General features: G+C 35.3%; 1 protein-coding gene across 3 annotated transcripts in view; it reads right to left on the reverse strand.

Moving 5' to 3' along the window:
* The window catches only part of AGMO (alkylglycerol monooxygenase), a 374,417-nt gene that overhangs the window by 130,868 nt on the left and 224,655 nt on the right, over positions 1-18,894 (reverse strand). The gene's annotated exons all lie outside the window — the stretch shown is intronic.

The raw sequence follows: 18,894 nt of genomic DNA on the forward strand, positions 1-18,894 counted from the left end.
GCAAAGGGGATAACAATAAGCAGATGTTATACTGTTAAGTTAACAACGCTAAGAGGCTAATAATGTGTTTAGTAACTTTTCCACCCTTACTGTAGCAGTATAATGTTTAGTGAAGAAGCCAAGAAAAAGAAATTACAAAATAGGTTTCTCTGTAACTGAATAAGTAATTCCACTTTATAGGCTAATCGGCTACTAAATAACATACACTGAAATTATTTGATTATTTTAGGCATTATGTAAATATCGTAATCCACTTTCTACCAATGGCACTCTGATTTCATGGTAATAAAATCGAACTGTCTTCATAGAAAGAGAATATTCAGCTTTTTGCTCTCTATAACTGGCAGGGTGAACACAAACAAAAGGAAAAACATCAGGCATATCCACAGGTGGCATTGTTATTAAAAAGTGAGCATTTTAAAGACTTCTGGTTTAAAACTGTATTTTCCCTCAATCAATCAAGTGAATCTTCTTTGTGATGCCCATTCTCAATGTAGTAATGTTGACTTTCAGCTTCGTAAATTCTGTCATTGATTCACACAAATCAGGGAAACATTTCAGTATATTGGGGATCAGTATTAATTTGAAACTTCATCGTTTAAGATCATTTTTATGGTAACTGTTGATTTGGATCATATCTATCTTATATAAGGTATGAATTTATGACCCGGAAAAGTAGTCAATTCCACAATCCCAAGACACTGTAAAAGCCATTGACCATTGACAGATGTCTAGATGAAACCAGATGCTTATATTTAGTGTTGGGACATAAACATGGACCAGAATAAATCATGATACAGTAATCCAGCTTGCTTTATTAATTCAGGAGTGAGGATAGGCAAAGAGGTTCAAATTCCACTCACATTGTTAGATACAATATTACCTTGTAATAAGAGAAGTGTCCTAACCTATTGGTTTGTCTAAAATTTCTTACCATTTTAAACACCTGTTAAATCCCTTATGATCTTGATTGGAGTGAACATGAACACATTATTATTATAACTACTAATAGTAAAATAAAATATCCCAGAAGACTTTCATATATTCAGTACTTTCTGAACAGATTTAGAAGTCGTTTGATTCAAGTGTCTGTTACAAGAAGTAGTAGAAGATGATTTGTCACCCAATAAGACAATGGTAGTATTCAATGATTGACACCATTGCATAAGTTCCACTAGAAGAGATATTGAAAGGTTTATACATGTACACTTTTTCTTTTTTTGAGAGGGAGTCTTGCTCTGTCACCTAGGCTGGAGTACAGCGGCACAATCTTGGCTCACTGCAACCTCTGCCTCCAGGGTTCAAGTAATTCTCCCGCCTGGGCCTCCCAAGTAGCTGGCATTACAGGCACACACCACGACGTCCGGCTAATTTTTGTATTTTTAGTAGAGACAGGGTTTCATTGTGTTGGCCAGGCTGGTCTCAAACTCCTGACCTCAAGTGATCTGCCTGCCTTGGCCTCCCAAAGTGCTGGGATTACAGGAAAGAACCACTGAGCCTGGCTCACATTTTTAAAAGATTATAAGGTCTTAGAATTCGTCTTTATATGAGTTCTATTCTAATAAAAGGTAATCAATTTCAGGTTTCTGCTAAAAAAAGATATTCTGCTTTAATATAGTCTATCATTCAAAACGGTATTATTTATAAGTGGATCAGTTTAAAGTTAAAAATGTCCTACTGATCTTGAAATCCTAATCCACATGGTCAAATAAGCTGATACAAATGACTCATATTTACAAGCCAGTATCAAAAAATGATCCCTGAGCATATAGAAATAATACGAAATTAAGAAAATATCCAAGGTCTAATACTCTTCCAAACTTAGGAGAAGACTATCATGAGCTTTATTTTTAAAATCCATTCATGAAGAAATTCTATCATAATCATTTGATTTAATTAAAATATTTTTAAAGATATGGGCTAGCCATTCTATATTGGCTTGCTTCTTTTTTTTTTTTCTTTGCTTTTATCAACCCTCTTTAACAAGTTGCGAAATATGCTTTTTAGCTAAGTAGTATTTTTGAAAACTCTAAAATCAGGCTTCTTGAACCTGTCCACAGAAACCTCTCTAATGCCTTCCTGACTGCAACACTTGATTGGTTTTTTTCTCGTGACTAATCCTATTTGATCATTCTTACAGAGATAATCATCGAAATCTTGAAACTCTTCCTTCCTTTGCCTTCTCTGATCACTCCTTCCTTATTCTAAAATTGATTATTGCCAAAATCTTTTATAAGTTTTTCTCCTCCTCTTATTTCTCTACTGGCCTCATTCTGTTCTACCTTTGTCTTACTCATTTCTATTTTTCAAAAAGTTGATTGTTAATGCCACAGCATAGTTTTTTTTTTTTTTTTTTTTTTTTTTCTGTAATGGCAATCATGGTAACCAATCTCCATAGAAAACCTACTGAAAAAGCAAGAAAAAATAATTTTTAAATATGGTTGGGGCAAATGAGTGGTGTTACTGTGGAATAACCAGAGTAGGAAATGGGAAAGGACAAAATCCAGAGAGGTGTGACATTCATGACTATTTTCGTCTCATGGAATTTATCAACTGAAAGAGGCTAGAACAAAATCAAAGTCTAGAGTCTTTCAAAGGAGAGACCCTCATGAAAACAACCCTGAATTTGGACCGGGGATCCAAAGAGATGCGCCCTAGGAATAGGGATATGACATAGTAAACAAAGCTTTGCATGCTCTGAAGCTTGGTCTTGAGTCATTATGGAGAAAAAGTATCATGTCTCAGGGTTGAATTAAAGTTACCTGAATTGGTAGAAATATTGGCAATGGTAATTTAAAATCCGCACTGGAGGAAAGTTATGTTTTCCCAAAACTCCAACTTATTTCTATGAATTAACCTTTAAATTTAATATCCACTACATAATCAAAGATAGCCAGAAACACATACACACACACTCACACACACACGCACGCACACAAGCACACACACACAAAGATTCCATCAGTGATGAGCAAGAGAAATGACAGGCAATGGAATAGACACTTGCAACTCAAAATTGGAATTATTTGACATAGAGTATTATTATATGTCTTTAACATTTTTAAAGGATATATATGCCAAACCTTAATTTGAGAGGAAGAAAACAGTATACATTTACCAAAAAAATTTGAAAAATGATTATCCAGATAGTATAGAACTGAAAATACAATGAATCCTAATGAAACTGAAGAAAGTCAAAAACAAATTTTCACAGTAGTCACACAGAAGTCGTCTTATAATCACCATGCACTTACGACAATTCTTATTTCTGGATCCTGTCCCATGGTCTCTCACATCAAATTCTGTAACAGTTTAGAAATGTTTCTCCTAGAGGCTCTAAATCGATTATGATTAAGTTTATAAAAAGTGAAAAAAGAACTTTCAGTTTCTCAACTCTCCTTCATTCATGCATTAAAAGATTCACATGGCATCTTCAAAATTGGGGAAGAATAAAAAGTATTAAATATAAACTTGGAGCTTGTTTTCTAAATGGTTAGACATTCAGAGGGGCTTAACATATTTGTTTATCTTGTCAATCCTGGGATATGAGCCAACAACCATCATTAAATCAGATGACAGATATCACAGAATGTTATATACGCCTTAATAAATGGATGGACACAAATGAACTTGAAAATACCTACAAATTAGGGAAATAAATCCTTTTCTTTCTAAATAAGGATCTCAAGTTGAAGCAAATATGTTTATATACAAATTACATTTGGGTTATGTAACTTACAGTTTTTAAAAACAATAAAGCTTAGCTGTTGTGTGACTTGTACAAGTTAAGTGTTTTCACAAATTGTCTGAAGTACTTTCGAAAGGAAACTCACTCCCAAACACCCACCCACTCTGTCCTAGCAATAAAGAGAGATAGAAACAACTCTTGAGAAGAATATTTAATATCATTTTTCTTTGTAATTGTGAAGTTCCAAAGCTCTGAAATCCAACTATTTTGGTTGCTATTGTAATTCTTAACTGAATTGGCCATAAAGCTAACTTGAATTGATAAAAGGCTATTTCTGCTCTTTATTTAGGCAATTTCAGGTGAATATTCATACACTTTTCTACTATATTCACACACATACATACATACATATGTAGATAGATGATTGGACCAAGAGGTGATACCACAAACCCCAAAGGGGTGTTCTGTACTATATTATGTATGCACCTGTCTAAAATTCTAAAATATATCCAATTCCAAACATTTCTGGCACACTACAGGTTTCTGAGTGAGATATTTTCTTGTGCTAAACAATAGTGACAATCTATTGGTGGCAAATGTTTTAAGTACATCATCACCTTCAAATAAGAACAGATATGCCCAAAATTAACACGTGATAAGAATGGAGTTCTTGGGGACGTTTTTGAGGGGAGCGGAGCCAGAAGGAAATGGGAAGACAAAAAGGATACTCATCTCTATAGTTTGCATTTGTAGATAAGATAATTTGTTTAAAGTTTTGAACAGAGCAAGATTTAAACATTTATAAAAGACATATATGATGGCTACATCTAGAGGACAACATCTATCCAACAAAAACCAAATTTAAATTTTAATAGAAATATCTATTAGCATTTCTACTTTTCATAATTTTATATGTAAAATTTAATACATATCTGCAATTATTTCATTAGTGGGAGTCTAAGGGCATGTGAGATTAAGATTCACTTTAAAAAGCTTGTTTTTAATTCTATTTCATTGTTTTTTAAACAAACTTCTCTCACAAAATATACATCCAAACTAATCTAGCAAAGAATGAAGCATTACACACCTATACCTGCACACACACAAAAGGACACTATTTTAATAGCACATCAGGCCTTTAACATATAAACAACAAGGAAAAATGACTGAAACAGAAAAAATAACTCAAAACATTAATAGAAATGCCACAGTTAAGCAAAATGCTTAAACTGAAAATACCAGCATTGCACCCTGCCAGCTCACAGTTTACTTCTAGTCATCTAAACTTTGTCATTCAATTGTTTTTGAACCCCATAGATTAATTTTTCATTAGGTTTGCCTCTTTAATAACAAGTTTGATTGTTTTTGCTTTTATGCAACATTTAACTATAGCCATTTATGACACCTTGTCTTGGTTGTCTGCAATTTGTTTCTGTCCCCTTTAACGACAAAAAAGAAGAGGAGGAAAGAGGAAGAAAGGAGGAGGAGGAAGAAAGGAGGAAAGAAGAAGAGGAAGGAGAAAAAGAAGAGAAAGAAAGAAAGAGAAAGAAAGGAGGAGGATAATGAGGAGGAAGGAGGAGGAGAGAAAGAGGGAGCGCAACGGAAGGAAACAAACCAAAGGAGCAAAAAACATGTACAAATGAATTCTCACTGCAGTAACTATTTAAGTCAAGTTTTATAAAGCAGAGGAAATATCTCATTAGAAGCAGTGCTAAATTAAATTGTGCACACAAATTTTTTTAACTGAGATATTCTTGGAAAAAAAATACAAAACTGATGATGTCCTCAAGACACAAATTCTATTTATTAAATACATTTAAATTAAAGGACTAATAAGGAAAATGATAAAAACAGTTACCACTAGATGGAGCCCAGGCATCTATATGGCAAAACTCCCACTGTGTTTACTTTTGGCTATATTTGATTACTTATTGTAAGTGACGTATAATCAGTATAACCTGAAAGGGGATAGGGGACGATAGACTTTTTTTTTAAGACTCCAGTGTCTTGGCAAAATATAAATTAATGAAAAGTGAACATAACTTCTCTTTAGGATCCTCTTTCCTGAATACAGATCTTCCATCACATAAAATACACAGACCTCTTAACTTTCGTGCCTGCCTCTTCACAGTTTACCTATTTTGAAAAGGCCTCTCAAGAATGATTACTAACGCTCTTAAGGTTATTTCAGCTCTTCTTGCCTTACTCTTTTCTGAACGCACTGATTAATGAGATATCCTTGGTGTTGACCATATATATCTCCTACGTGTGGTTACAGTGATTTCACATGAAGAAGTGGCCTTCTCTCCCATGGCAGAATTACATGGTTGTCCCTATGTAATGGATATAAGCTCCAAAAATACAAATGGCTAACTTGGGTCAAACAGACACCACGCATTTTGTTGCATCTTTCAGCCTCTGGGAAGTGGAATGAACCTAGAAGAAGGGTTGCTATTTCCTAAAAGGCATTATGAAAAAAAAAAAACAACACCCAGAGATTTGGGGCCATCTGCCATTAATAATTAAACCTCCAGAAATTATCTTGGAAAAGATTTTAAAAAACTAGAGACCCAGAACCAATATAGTAAAGCTTTTTATAAGCTGTTGGAAAGTTTGCCATTTTCCAGAGGATAGAATTTGGCAATTTTTGTCTTAACGTGAATTGTTTTAATTGTTTTTGATCAATGCTGAAAGTTCATAACATATTGTATTTGTAATTTCGTGAAGGCAGAGATTTGAATCCCAGATTGTGTTACGAAGCCTTTGTGCAATAAGTGAGCCTCTGAGCTTAAGAGTAGGTAAAATTGTGTTCCTAGAATATGCATCATAACCTGGATCTGGTCTCAACTTGCTATTTTTTGGAAGAAATGTTTTTGGGCTCATCTACTACATCTCTATTTTGATATTTTCTGGTTTATATTTGCAATTAGTGGAAAGCTAAAAATAGAACACTCTTGGGGCTAGGTTTCCATAAAGAAAAAGTAGTAAGTGTTGGAGAAGACCAAACACCTTGGGATATGCCGAATTAATCAGCTACCAAAAGGGATACTTGGAACTGAATACAAAAAAGGAAAGCAGCAAGTGTAAGAATGAGGGGGCTGAGTCTTCCTGGAGCTTCATTCACTCACATGTAAAGGTTGTTTGTTCAACACCTGCTGAGTTAGGACTGCACATCCATAAATATTAGACAATTGAGAAATTTAGGAGTTTAATGAGAAGGGAAAGATTAGAAGAGAAACTGCTATAGCACAGTAATAGGGGAAATATAAATGATAATGGGAGACTACAGGAAGGTTATTTACCTGAGGGTATGCATAGTTAAGCCCTGAGAGGGAGAGGAAGAGAGATTTCCATGAAACAACGATAAACTCACTTCTTTCTTTCTTTTTCTCTTTATTTTCTACTTTCTTTCTCTCCTTCTCTTTTTCACTTTCTCTCTTTCTTTCTTGTCTCACTCTGTCACCCAGGCTGGAGGACAGTGACTACAGTATTGCCTTCACAGCTCACTGCAGCTTTGACCTACCACCCTCCGGTGATGCTCCCACCGCAGCCCTCTGGGTAACTAGGACTACAGGTGTGTGCCATGTTACCCGTTTAAGTAAAAAAAAAAAAAAAAAAAAATTGGGGAGGGACATGGTCTCACTATGTTGCCCAAGCTTGTCTCAAACTCCTAGGCTCAAGCAACCTTCCCTCTTCAAACTCTCTAAATGCTGGGATTGCAGGCATGAGACACTGTGCCTGGTCATAAGCTCCTTTTCCCTTCCTCCCTTCCTCCCTTCCATCCATCTTTCCATCCTTTCATCCTTCTATCTATCCATTCTCCCTCCCTTCCTTCATTCCTTCCATCTTTCTTCCTTTCTTCCCTTCCCTTTTTTTTTTCTTTCATAGTCTCACTCTGTTGCCCAAGCTGGAGTGCAATGGTGCAATCTTGGCTCACCGCAACCTTTGCCTCCCAGTTTCAAGTGATTCTCCTGCCTTACCCACCAAGTACCAGAGATTACCAGTGTATACCATCACCCCCCGCTAATATTATATTTTTAGTAGAGATGGGGTTTCTCCATGTTGCTCAGACTGGTCTCGAACTCCTGCCCTCAGGTCTTTGGCTCACCTGGGCCTCTCAAAATGCTGGAATTACAGGCCTAGGACACCACACCCTGGCCTGATTTCTTAAACAATGAGTAATTCAGGCTAAGCAAGGAAGATGTCTTGTGATTGAAAAGCAAGAAAAGGAAATTATTCCCATAGGAACTGTGTTAACTGTAAGAAATTCCCTCTTTTTGAGAGGAAAGTACAGGAATAATTCAAAGAACAATCTGTTGCTGAAGAATCTAACCATAGCAAAAAGGGTCTTATTTTGCTATACCTAACGCCCAGAAGCAGCCATTGCGGGTTTCAGAGCACAGAAGGAAACTCACATTTTTATTTTAAAGTAGTCAAACCAATATTCCTTTGGAATGGGAAATTTCAGTGAGCCTTTTAAAGGTAAATCAAATCACATTACTCCACTGCTCATGGATTTCCAAGAGTTTCCCATATATTACTGCCATGGGCCAACAATTTTTCTAGATTTTGGTCCTGGTGTTACCTCTCTGAGGCGTTTTGCTCTCCTCTCCTTTTCATTACCCTTTCCAAACACAATGATTTTCTAGTTCTTTCTTGAACATACTGATCGTTCACGTCAGGTCTTGGAAGCATCCTTGCCTTCTACCTGAACTCCTGTTCCCGAATATAGCAGTATGGTTTGCTCCTTTATCTCCTTCAGGAGTCTGCCAAGAGTTCACAGCAAACACATCCATCCTTCGCTATCCATCCTTCCTCCCCTGCACCTCAAGGGCTTACCCATTCCCCTCTCTTTGTTGTTCCACATATTGGAATTATCACTATGGACATATTTTATTAACTTATTGCTAGATGTTTTTCTCTCCTGGAACGTACACTCTTCAAGGGCTTCAATATTCGTCTGTATTAAATTTGGTATGCTTTAATTGTTTTGGTATACTAAATACCTAAGACGATTCTTGGCACAGAGTTGCTGCCTTTTTTTTTTTTTTTTTTTTTTCAATGAATTAAGTCATTGGTGGTAGAAAAAAGTTATGAAAGGTCTCAGAAATCCAGGTACACAGGTGATGAGGAGCACCAATTTAAGTTTGGTAGCGCAGAAAAAGAAGCCTTTCATGATTAAGTTGGAAGCTCCCAGAGGACATGCCAAGAAATTGTCCCCTTGTGTGGCCTTGAACCATGCGAACAAGAAATGCTTTCTTAATGGGAAAACATTAGAATTTAAAATTAAAATGACAGAACAACAATTTAAATATCTCTATTCTATCAGGGAGGAATAACCTAGAAACATGCAGGTACCATTTTTACATAGTTAACATTTATTGATACTAAAGGTGCTGCTTATCGACACCTATGTTATTGTAGATCTAGCCTGTTCATTATGTTTGATCCTCTCGAACCCAGTGTGATTTGTTTTTCCATAGAATCAGAGATTAAGTAACTTAGTAAAGAGTATGGGCTAGGAGTGGATGTCTCTGGAATTCAAAACTATCTCTGGGAATTTGGATGCTGTTTGCCGAAAGGGGTGAGGAAGAAGCTTCACATCCCATGAGCATCCTGACTTTCTTGGGTTTGGTAGAAGGCTGAGCTGCAGGTTTTTAAAGTTAACAGTAGCAGCACTGTGCTTTAGGTTAGAGGACTGAAAAATGAATCATACGCAGCTGTTGTACTCAAGTAACTTATGGTCTAGTGGAAGGAAAAACAACTAATTTATAGATGTTTAGGGCATTATTTTTTTTTGATAAAGCAGACTTAATTAAAAGATGTTATAAAATTACTTTTCATTATGTCCCTATTGAAGTTAATATATAAAATGATTTCTTAAATGTTTTTGAGATTACTATGCTTAAACATCACATTATTGATATTGCAGTTACCAGGATAAGCTGAATTATTTTAAGGTGTTTTAAAGCTAATACATCCATCTGCCAACTTACTAGCAGTACTAAAAACATAGAATCCTAGACATAACTTAATTGTACATCCCTCCCTTGGATCACTGATAAACATTATCTCTGGGGCAGGAACAAAAACAGAAGCAATTGTCCTGGTTTCAAAAATGGGCTAGTTCTTATACTAAATTCTTAACTTTATCCTTCACTGAAGTCCTACTTCTCTGCTAATTTCACTGTCAAAAATAGAACTGATGACTTAGTAACACAATCTATATGAACAAAAGACAATATTTTGACAGTCATGTACGTCATCATTTTTGGATGTGTGTTACTAGAAATTTTGAGCTTTTGTGAGGTTAGGCACTCCCTTTACTTCAAACTCTGAGCTTTGAGTGATCTGAGTATCTACAGAAGCCATCCCTTCTATTTGTGCTCAACAACTACACGTACTTTTCTAGGAGAAATACATTTTTACATACTATATCTGCTTATAGAGACAATATATTTTAGTTGTTAATGTCAAGGATTTTAAAGACAAACATTCTTGTATGTAGGTCTGGGCTTGCTAGTTATGAGAGTGGACAATTCATTTAACATCTTTCTAAGCCTCACCTTATGTTTTTAATCTGCCAAATGGAAGTAAAGGAATTCGCTGACCAAATGGTCTTAATGATCTATACTTTCTGGCTTTCAAATGTCATCTAAGCCCCTTCCACGGTGGCTTCATGCCTTCATGCGTGTGCACACATGAAGCCAGGGGCTCAAAACTCAGGGAAAAGGGTAGAAAGCCCTGTGTCAAAAAAGAGGCTGTTACTGTAAAGAGTTTTGCAATTTGCAGCTAACACTACATGTTCACTAAAATACATTCTTTTTTTTTTTTTTTTTTTTTTTTTTTTTGGCTTAGATAGATTTTATTTCCCATGCTCCTTTTTAGTTAAGAATTGCCAGCCAGGCACAGTGGCTCCTACCTGTAATCCCAGCGCTTTGGGAGGCCAAGGCAGGTGGATCACCTGAGGTCGGTAGTTCAAGACCAGCCTGACCAACATGGCGAAACCCCATCTCTACTAAAAATACAAAATTAGCCTGGCATGTTGGCACAGGCCTGTAATCCCAGATACTTGGGAGGCTGAGACAGGAGAATTACTTGAACCCGGGAAGTGGAGGTTGCAGTGAGCCGAGATTGAGATCACACCATTGTACTCCAGCCTGGACAACAAAAGCGAAACTCCATCTCAAAAAGTAAGTATTGCCATGTGACTAAGTCCTGCCAATGGAATGGGAACAGAGGTGATACATCCTGCCCCAACATCTCCAATGGGCAATCTTCCACTCACCTTCAATTCTTCTTTCAGAATGAAGATCAGTGAAATCATAAGACGAAAGGAGCCTGCGTGCCTAACAGACCGCATAAAAGGACACACCCTAAACAGGAATACTAACATTGGTCTTTTTCTGAGCAAAAAATAAACTTCAATTGTGTGAAGCCACTAATACTCTGGAGTTTGTCTGCTATGATAAGTACTGTGGTGTTGACTGATGCACACCTGCACTTGATACTGACACTTTTCCTCTCTCGGGACTCCCCCACTCCACCCCTGTTGTTAGCAGTCTACTCTGTGCCTGGTTCTGGTACAGCATGGATACTTAATTGCAAGGAATTGAATTCATCTAAACTGTTGAATGTAGCATGGAGACTACGGTCTGTCTCATCTGGAAATTTTATGGAATAAAGCTAAAAGACACCATGTTTTCTGGCACTGGGTTCCTGTACTTCACATCAACTTTTCTCTGTTCTAATACACTCATTATATCCTCTCTCTGATATGTCACCCAGTCTTTCCCCATCACTTGCCCAATGTAGCAACAGCTTCTGAAACAACCTGACCTGACATCCTGATTTTCCCACTTACTAGCTATATGACCCTTGGCAAGTAAAAATATCATATGAGATTTTTCTTGTATATTCTAAGAATAATTAATATGAAATGAGATAAAGTAAATGAAGCGAGAGACCCATGAGTGTGCCAGGTACTTATCAGGTGCTTAATAGACACTACTTATTGTTATTCAAAATAAAAATTATTTTTCAAAATGTCTTATATTTACTAACAAAATAAAAATATATGTCACCATTTTAGGTACATAATGATATTTGATATCCTACATTTTCATATCTTAATTATCTGGCAGATATTACAATATAATATCAATAAATTACATTATGTTATACATTTCACGATGCCTTCTGGGCATATGAAAGTTAAATATATCAGTTCTTTTGTTGTGCTGCTTCTGCCTTAATTTGAAATCTCTCTGGCAATATAAAGTCTTCATAAACACTAGAAGGAAAAGCTTATGGTTCAAGCTTATAACCAGAAAATTGAACTCAACTCTACTTTACCATAATATCCTGCACTAATGTGATGATACAGCTGACAAAATTTAACAAGCTTGCCAGAATTTATTTCAGAGCACCACTTTGTAGCTTGAAATGGATACTCATCCCAGCAGGTGTCAAGACTCAGCCACAATCCACTTTTCAAGTTAAATGCAAAATACACACTGAAATTCTACAGAGAAAACAACTTCCCTTCTTCCCCCCAACTCACAAAAAAAAGGCTTCATGTGTACTATTCACTAATAAGGTGCACTTAACTGATACGTATAAATTGGGAAAATGTTTTTCTGATCTAAGAAACATCAAAATCCATTTCATAAACAAGAAATAAAACGTGACTTTCTTTCAACAAAACCAACACCTTGATGATGATTTTGTTAAACATATTATCAAGGGATTTGGAGTCCTTCTGTTCCTTTTGAACTTGGTACTAAGTTTCACTGTGTTTAGCATGTTGATGTTAAACATGGCCCTGACAAGTACTAATGTATACCCTTTGGATTACTTGATACTCTCTATAGAGATAAACTGCTGAATTAATAAAAAAATTATAAAAACAAGAAAGAAGGAAAAATTAAAAGAATGTTTCTGCCTTGGGTTCAAATATTCACTTATAAAGAACATAAAACAAAACCAATAATATTTAAAGTGCTTGGAGAAGTATAAATTATGTGAATTATCTTAAACTAATCTAGACATCACAATCCATGATTTCCAACATGACTGCAATAAATATCAGAGAAATATAGTTAAAATAATTGTAGCTTGATATTTAGTAGTCATTTTTCTTTCATAATATCCCAATTTACATTGTATTATTACTAAAATAACTCTTTTTCCAGTGTTCTCAATATATTGGCATTTATTATGGACTTAATATTTTTCTTAAGTCACTATAGAATACAAGTAAGTCCAAATAAATGTGAAGGAAGCAATTGACCAGTGGAAGAAGTTTATTTTTCACAATACCAAGGGAGTTTCCTGAAAGCAATAATTCTCCAAATAATGTAAAAGGTACTTCACAAGTGCTTATATTTTCTTGCCATCTTTGATTTGTAAAGAACTCCTAACAAATGACTTTAAAAGTCACAAAAGAAAAGATGTAAAGATAAAATAAGGATTAACAAAGCAAATACGATATGCTAAACATCATACTGAAATGACATATAGAAATGCAAAATTTCAAATCATTCTGAAGTTTTTTAACAATACAAAATTATCAAAAAAGTGTTATTTATACCTTTGTGGAATCATTTATTTAAAATATATGCATCTGCTATTTATTTGCAATTACAATTATCTGCTTTCAAGTAGTCCTATCTCTGGGTCATTTAAAACAAAATAGTGTCACTTCTTTCCATTCTCCTTCTGTGATATCAAAGTGACTAAAACGTAGGTGATTAGAAAACAGCAGTCTGTTGGAACTTCAATCCTGTGCTTTTCCCTAGGGCAGTAGCTTATTTCTTCATCAGAATATCTGTTAGTTAATACCAAAGGCTTTGCCCAACTTCAAAGCGGAGATATTAAAGGCTCACTTTCCACTACAAGGCAGGTGTATTTTTATTAGCTTTCTTGTTCAAAATTGCTATGACTTCACTTGCGGATATCCCGCCAACAACCATTATTGAAAGCCTTGCTATAATTGCTAAGTTACATGCAATGTCTGAAGCACAAAACCAATGTCACTTACAGCCCTCCAACAACTGACTGAAACCAAGTGTTACATCATTAAAGCTGAATTACAACACACCCATGGCGTGTTTTCCATGTGTGCTATATTTTAAACAATAGTAGAGCAAAACCTAGCTATAAATTCACAGATCCCCAATTTGTTCAAATTCATGAACAATAAGAGCTATCCGAGAGCCTTTACTGGCTCTATTTTAGTCAGAAAAGTCATGCACCAAAATTAAATGTCTGTTTGGATTTTATTGGAGATGGAAATGCTAGCTTTATGTTGTAAATTTAAACAACCTGCCACAAAGGGAGACTCACATTTGTATGGCTTGGGAAGGCATATTCATCTCTAATTGCTTATAGTAACACAAATAAACCAATGTAAAGTGTTCCATTTCTTAACTGGTTTTGTGTAAAATAAATCAGCTAAAGTGATGATGGCATAAGTTTTTAGTGGGTTAGTATTAGATTTCTTTTCTTTGATAGAGCTGGATGTGGAATCTGTGCAATTAGCTATTGTTAATGAAGAGGAAGTTTTCTGGAAATTTATGAAAATTCAAGAATGCATTCATTAATGCTGATAAAAGAAAATATTGGCAGCATATTCATATTACTGGTTTTTTATCTATTTAAGCTCAACTCATTTCATTATTCGGTGATCTAAGTGGAAATTTTTCTTCTGTCATAGTGGTATGCAAAGCTATTATAATTACTTTTTTAGAAAGGCCGACAACTTTTTTATTTGGCTTCAGTGATTTTATGGTGCCTAGATTCCACAGGAAAATATTTAGTCACTCGCTTACTTGGATAGAAATCCATCACCTGGAATAGAAATCATGGTAAACCTGCCAGTATCTTTGTGCAGACAGGCCCTGAAAATATATACTAGGCAAGGCCATTGCCAAATGACTTGTGTCTAGCCAGCAATACCTTTGAAATGTTCTCTGCATACCAGTTACTATTAAGATTTATTATAGCAAGTGTAGATAAATATATTTCAGTTTTCATATCCATAACTTAGATAATACAGTAGCAATACACACTCTACCTATTACCTGTCTTCAGTTGTGGTTTCAGTAGCCATTCACAATATTTGGATTTCTCACTAAAATCTAAATGTAGTCTTCATGTTATTTTAAATAGATCACACTAAACCAAATGAAGGTATTTGCAATTTTTAAAAACTAATCCATAGAGAAATTAGTTTCACTTTTTCATATGTCCCCATCATGAGAAACACAGCACAATAAGTGGAAGATCTACTCCAAAATACATGGAAGACCTGAAGCCCTGTAAAAATATACAATGCTCTCGAAGCTAAGAGGTTGTCTGCTATGGGAGGCTAAATCAACTGCTACTATTCTTTCTATTTATTTAAATTCTTGCATTCATGTGAAAACAAAGTAAAACATAGTCCCCCACTATTTCCACAGGTCATCTCTTCTAACACATTCAATTTCAATTTATAGCTCAAATTGTGATAGCAAAAGAAATTCAGCACATCCTCCAACAACAACAACAACAACAAAAACCCAACAAAACTGTGCTCTCACCACAAATATATGTCCACCTAGGTCTTTTGTTTATTTAGAAAATCTCAATGCCCATAGAATCAAAGCCGCTATACTATTTTAAGGTTTGTTTTCTTTAAATTTTTTGAACACTGAACTTTCCTATAAAATCAGTTGACTCAATATGGCACACACACACACAAAATCACCATTAACTTTCAGCACACCCACTTGTTATTCTTCATCTTGAATCCCAAAATCAATCTTACTGATTCATGTACAACTATTGCTGTTGAATAGAAAATATTTTACACAATTGTGTGTTCCCAGTAAATAATTTTTAGAATTTTCAATTGTCATTTAAATGTGTGCCATTAAATATATGCATCATATTCTTTAGATTGTATGATATGGGCTGTTATACTCACCAAGTATTTGTAATTCTGCTACTTTGTGTTTTGACACATTTTGAGAAAGTCATAGAGTAACTAAGCTATGTATTATTTCCAATTTTGACATGGCTAGTAAGTCTTAGGTTGTAACATCTGCATTTTTTTAAAAAGCATTTATTAAGTAATTACTTATCAGGCCCTACACATATTTCAGGCAAATCAAGATGGCCTAGATTGTATTTACATTTAGATTACAGACTAATTTTCCCAAACCACATAAACAAAACCATTTTGACACCTGGTCTTTTAAAGTTCATGAACTTCAACATCTGAAAACATGTGTGAGATTGTCAAACATTCCAGTGCCCTCCCTGGGGGCACTGAAACATATGTAACTGTGTATATCACCATATCCTAGGCCAAAATGGGTCATTTTATCAGGGCAGCAAAATGTCACATCCCTAAATCCATGGGATAAGGAGCAAGGACTTTTGAATGAGGAAGTTTAGATGGCAACCACAGGCTTTCTAAAGTTTGGAGTCAAACATGATCACTCTTTCTAAATTCTTTTGTATTCAAAAATAAAATGGTGCCAAAGGCTGGAATAATGCAGGAAGTATGTAAGAACAAAGAACTAAAGTCAAAAATTACTTTTTAATAACAGAATGTATTTCATAATTATATAATTCATATTTTCAATCATGCAGTGGAAAGAGGGAGAGAGCAGGGAGGGAGACAGGCAATGAGAGGAATGATTGGCCATAAAACAGAGGAGTGTCTGGTAGCCTTGCACAACTCAAGGAGACACTTGAAGTCAACCCCAGCTACTCACCTATTTGTCTCTGCCTTGCCAGTGATCTTCCCAGCTGAGCAAAGGATTTTGGAGAAAAGGGAAGGTGGGAAAGCTGATTAAATCCACCACCACAACACATGTGCAGAGAAGAGCTCTTTCTAATTCTGCCTGGGAAAACGAGAGGGCAAACTGCAATTCACCTGCTCAACCTCAACAACCCTAATGTTTGATAGGAATAGGTTCACAAAATGCAACAGCAGCATCAGTCAAGGGGCAAAATCTCTTTAGCAGTCTTTCTCCACCTGCTTCTGAGTGCAGCAACTGCTGAATCTCACCAGCTGTTTCTTACATTTACCAGATTGCTAACTGTTTTAACCAAAGGCAGATAAATTAGACACCTGGGCTCCACCTTTGCAACTCTTAGCAAAAGGAAGCTTCTCTCCAGTGGATTCTTCACTGCAGCGATTAGCTGAAGAAAGTTATGAAAATCTCTAAAGTGGACATAATAAGTGATCTGTGGTTGTAATTAAGCAGTGACTTGGGATGGTTCCAGGGAAGATGTAACCAAAACTTTATCTCATGTGGGAAGGAATGTTTTATAAATTACTTTTAGAATATGTTCATATATGTGAGCAAAGGTATTGCTTTTCAGTATCCAGAAATGTAAATACGTGTATTTTGGGTTTTCTCTGTTTAATACTGTCATTACACTTTTTAATTAAGATTGAATTCGGATAACACAAAATTGATCATTTTAAAATATACAATCAGCAGCACGTAGAACATATACAGAATGTTGCATGATCATCACCACTAACCAAGTTGCAAACATTTTCATCACCCTGACAGGAAAAGGTAAATTTTTACACATTCATATGATAGACGAGCATTTAAAAGTTATATTTAACTACAGTTAAGGACAATATAATAGCATTTTAATCACTCCCGTTATTGTTAAACAAAAAACTTTGCAGCTAAGTTTCTGTTTTTGAGATTTGGCAGGTGTGGCACTCTGATCTTAGATTATTTAATTTAAAATCAACATTTGTTAGAACTGTACCTTCCCAAGTCTTCCAGAGCTACAAATTTCCTATTTCGTCAGTGCAGTCTCTGTTTAGGTAGTGGGAGACCTAGCACTGCTAAAGTTCCTAAAATCTTAAACAACTTTAAGATAAATTGATAAAATATAGGTAATATTTCTAAAGATTTATCATTATGGAAAGAGAGGGAGGATTAAAGGGCTACATACAGCTAGTTGAATTTACTCCCAAAATTGTCATTCCACTTGCTTCCTATAACTACTAGCCACTCTGGAAAAGGATCTCTAATCTTGCAGCATTTCAATGTTACCTTCAAGTTACATGCTTCATTCATCAAAATAAAAACTACACAGTGTCTTTTATATGTTTAACTGTAAAATAAGCATTTATACCTCAAACAATATGGGGAATAGAAGGTTGGTTGTCAAGTGGGGAGCAGCCTTCATTTTCCAGATACATTTTTATACCTAGCTAAACACTGGAAACACATGGATAGTTTGTGTCTAAAGATCTTGTATACTGGAATCAGCATTTTATAGTGTCTCCAGGTGACTGTAGTAGCTGAACTGCGAGCTATGAAAACCACTGCTCTTCTATAGCTCTTCCTAGCAGTAGCCATCACCTACCAGAGTGACCATGAATAAAGACTACAAGAGAGATGGGATAAAGAGGGAAAAATATCCCAAATCATAAATATTAGTTTATCAATTCTTGCTGAGGAGCCTGCAAAAATATCTACTGGGTCAGAATTCACCACACAAAGCTCTGAGAAGACAGACAAAGTATGTGTAAAATCATACTCATTACTATTTACAGAATTAGACATTCGAATGGAATGCCATCAATTTTTTTTTAAATTTGAAGAACTGATTGTAATTAACAAGAAGTTATTTAAGGATAAGTACACTTTAATTTAAATACTTCTCCATATACAGGGTGATTATTCATATACTTATATCTAACAAAACACAAACATAATGTCATAGGATTGTCAGCTGGAATTGTGTCAGAAGAGTCTATTCCAAACTTTGTTATTTTGCAACATTATATGTCAGACATGAGTTTTCATTATGGAAAAATAGGGCTTGCTGCCTATTATGCTGAATGTCAGAGCAGTCCCAAGGAAGAAATTAAATGTATTAAAGTTATATAGACTGTTTACAGTATTTTGCTTTCCCACTCTTGTATGAAAATTATTTAAAAATCTAAGGATACCAATATCCCTTTATCCTTAAAGAAAGTATCTTGGGCAAAAATTTCCCCAAAAGTTCCCGTGTTCAGCTACCATTAATCCAATGAAGTCAGTTAATGAGAGCATGACATTTTTTAAAGCTGCCTTTTTAAACCAAGTATCAATCATAATTTTTTAGCCCCATACCATAGGAATTGCTACATTCATTATTGGTATTTAGCTAAGGGTAAATAATCTGTTAAATTTGTA

This window comes from Saimiri boliviensis, chromosome 10, assembly GCF_048565385.1.
Source record: "Saimiri boliviensis isolate mSaiBol1 chromosome 10, mSaiBol1.pri, whole genome shotgun sequence".
NCBI lineage: Eukaryota > Metazoa > Chordata > Mammalia > Primates > Cebidae > Saimiri > Saimiri boliviensis.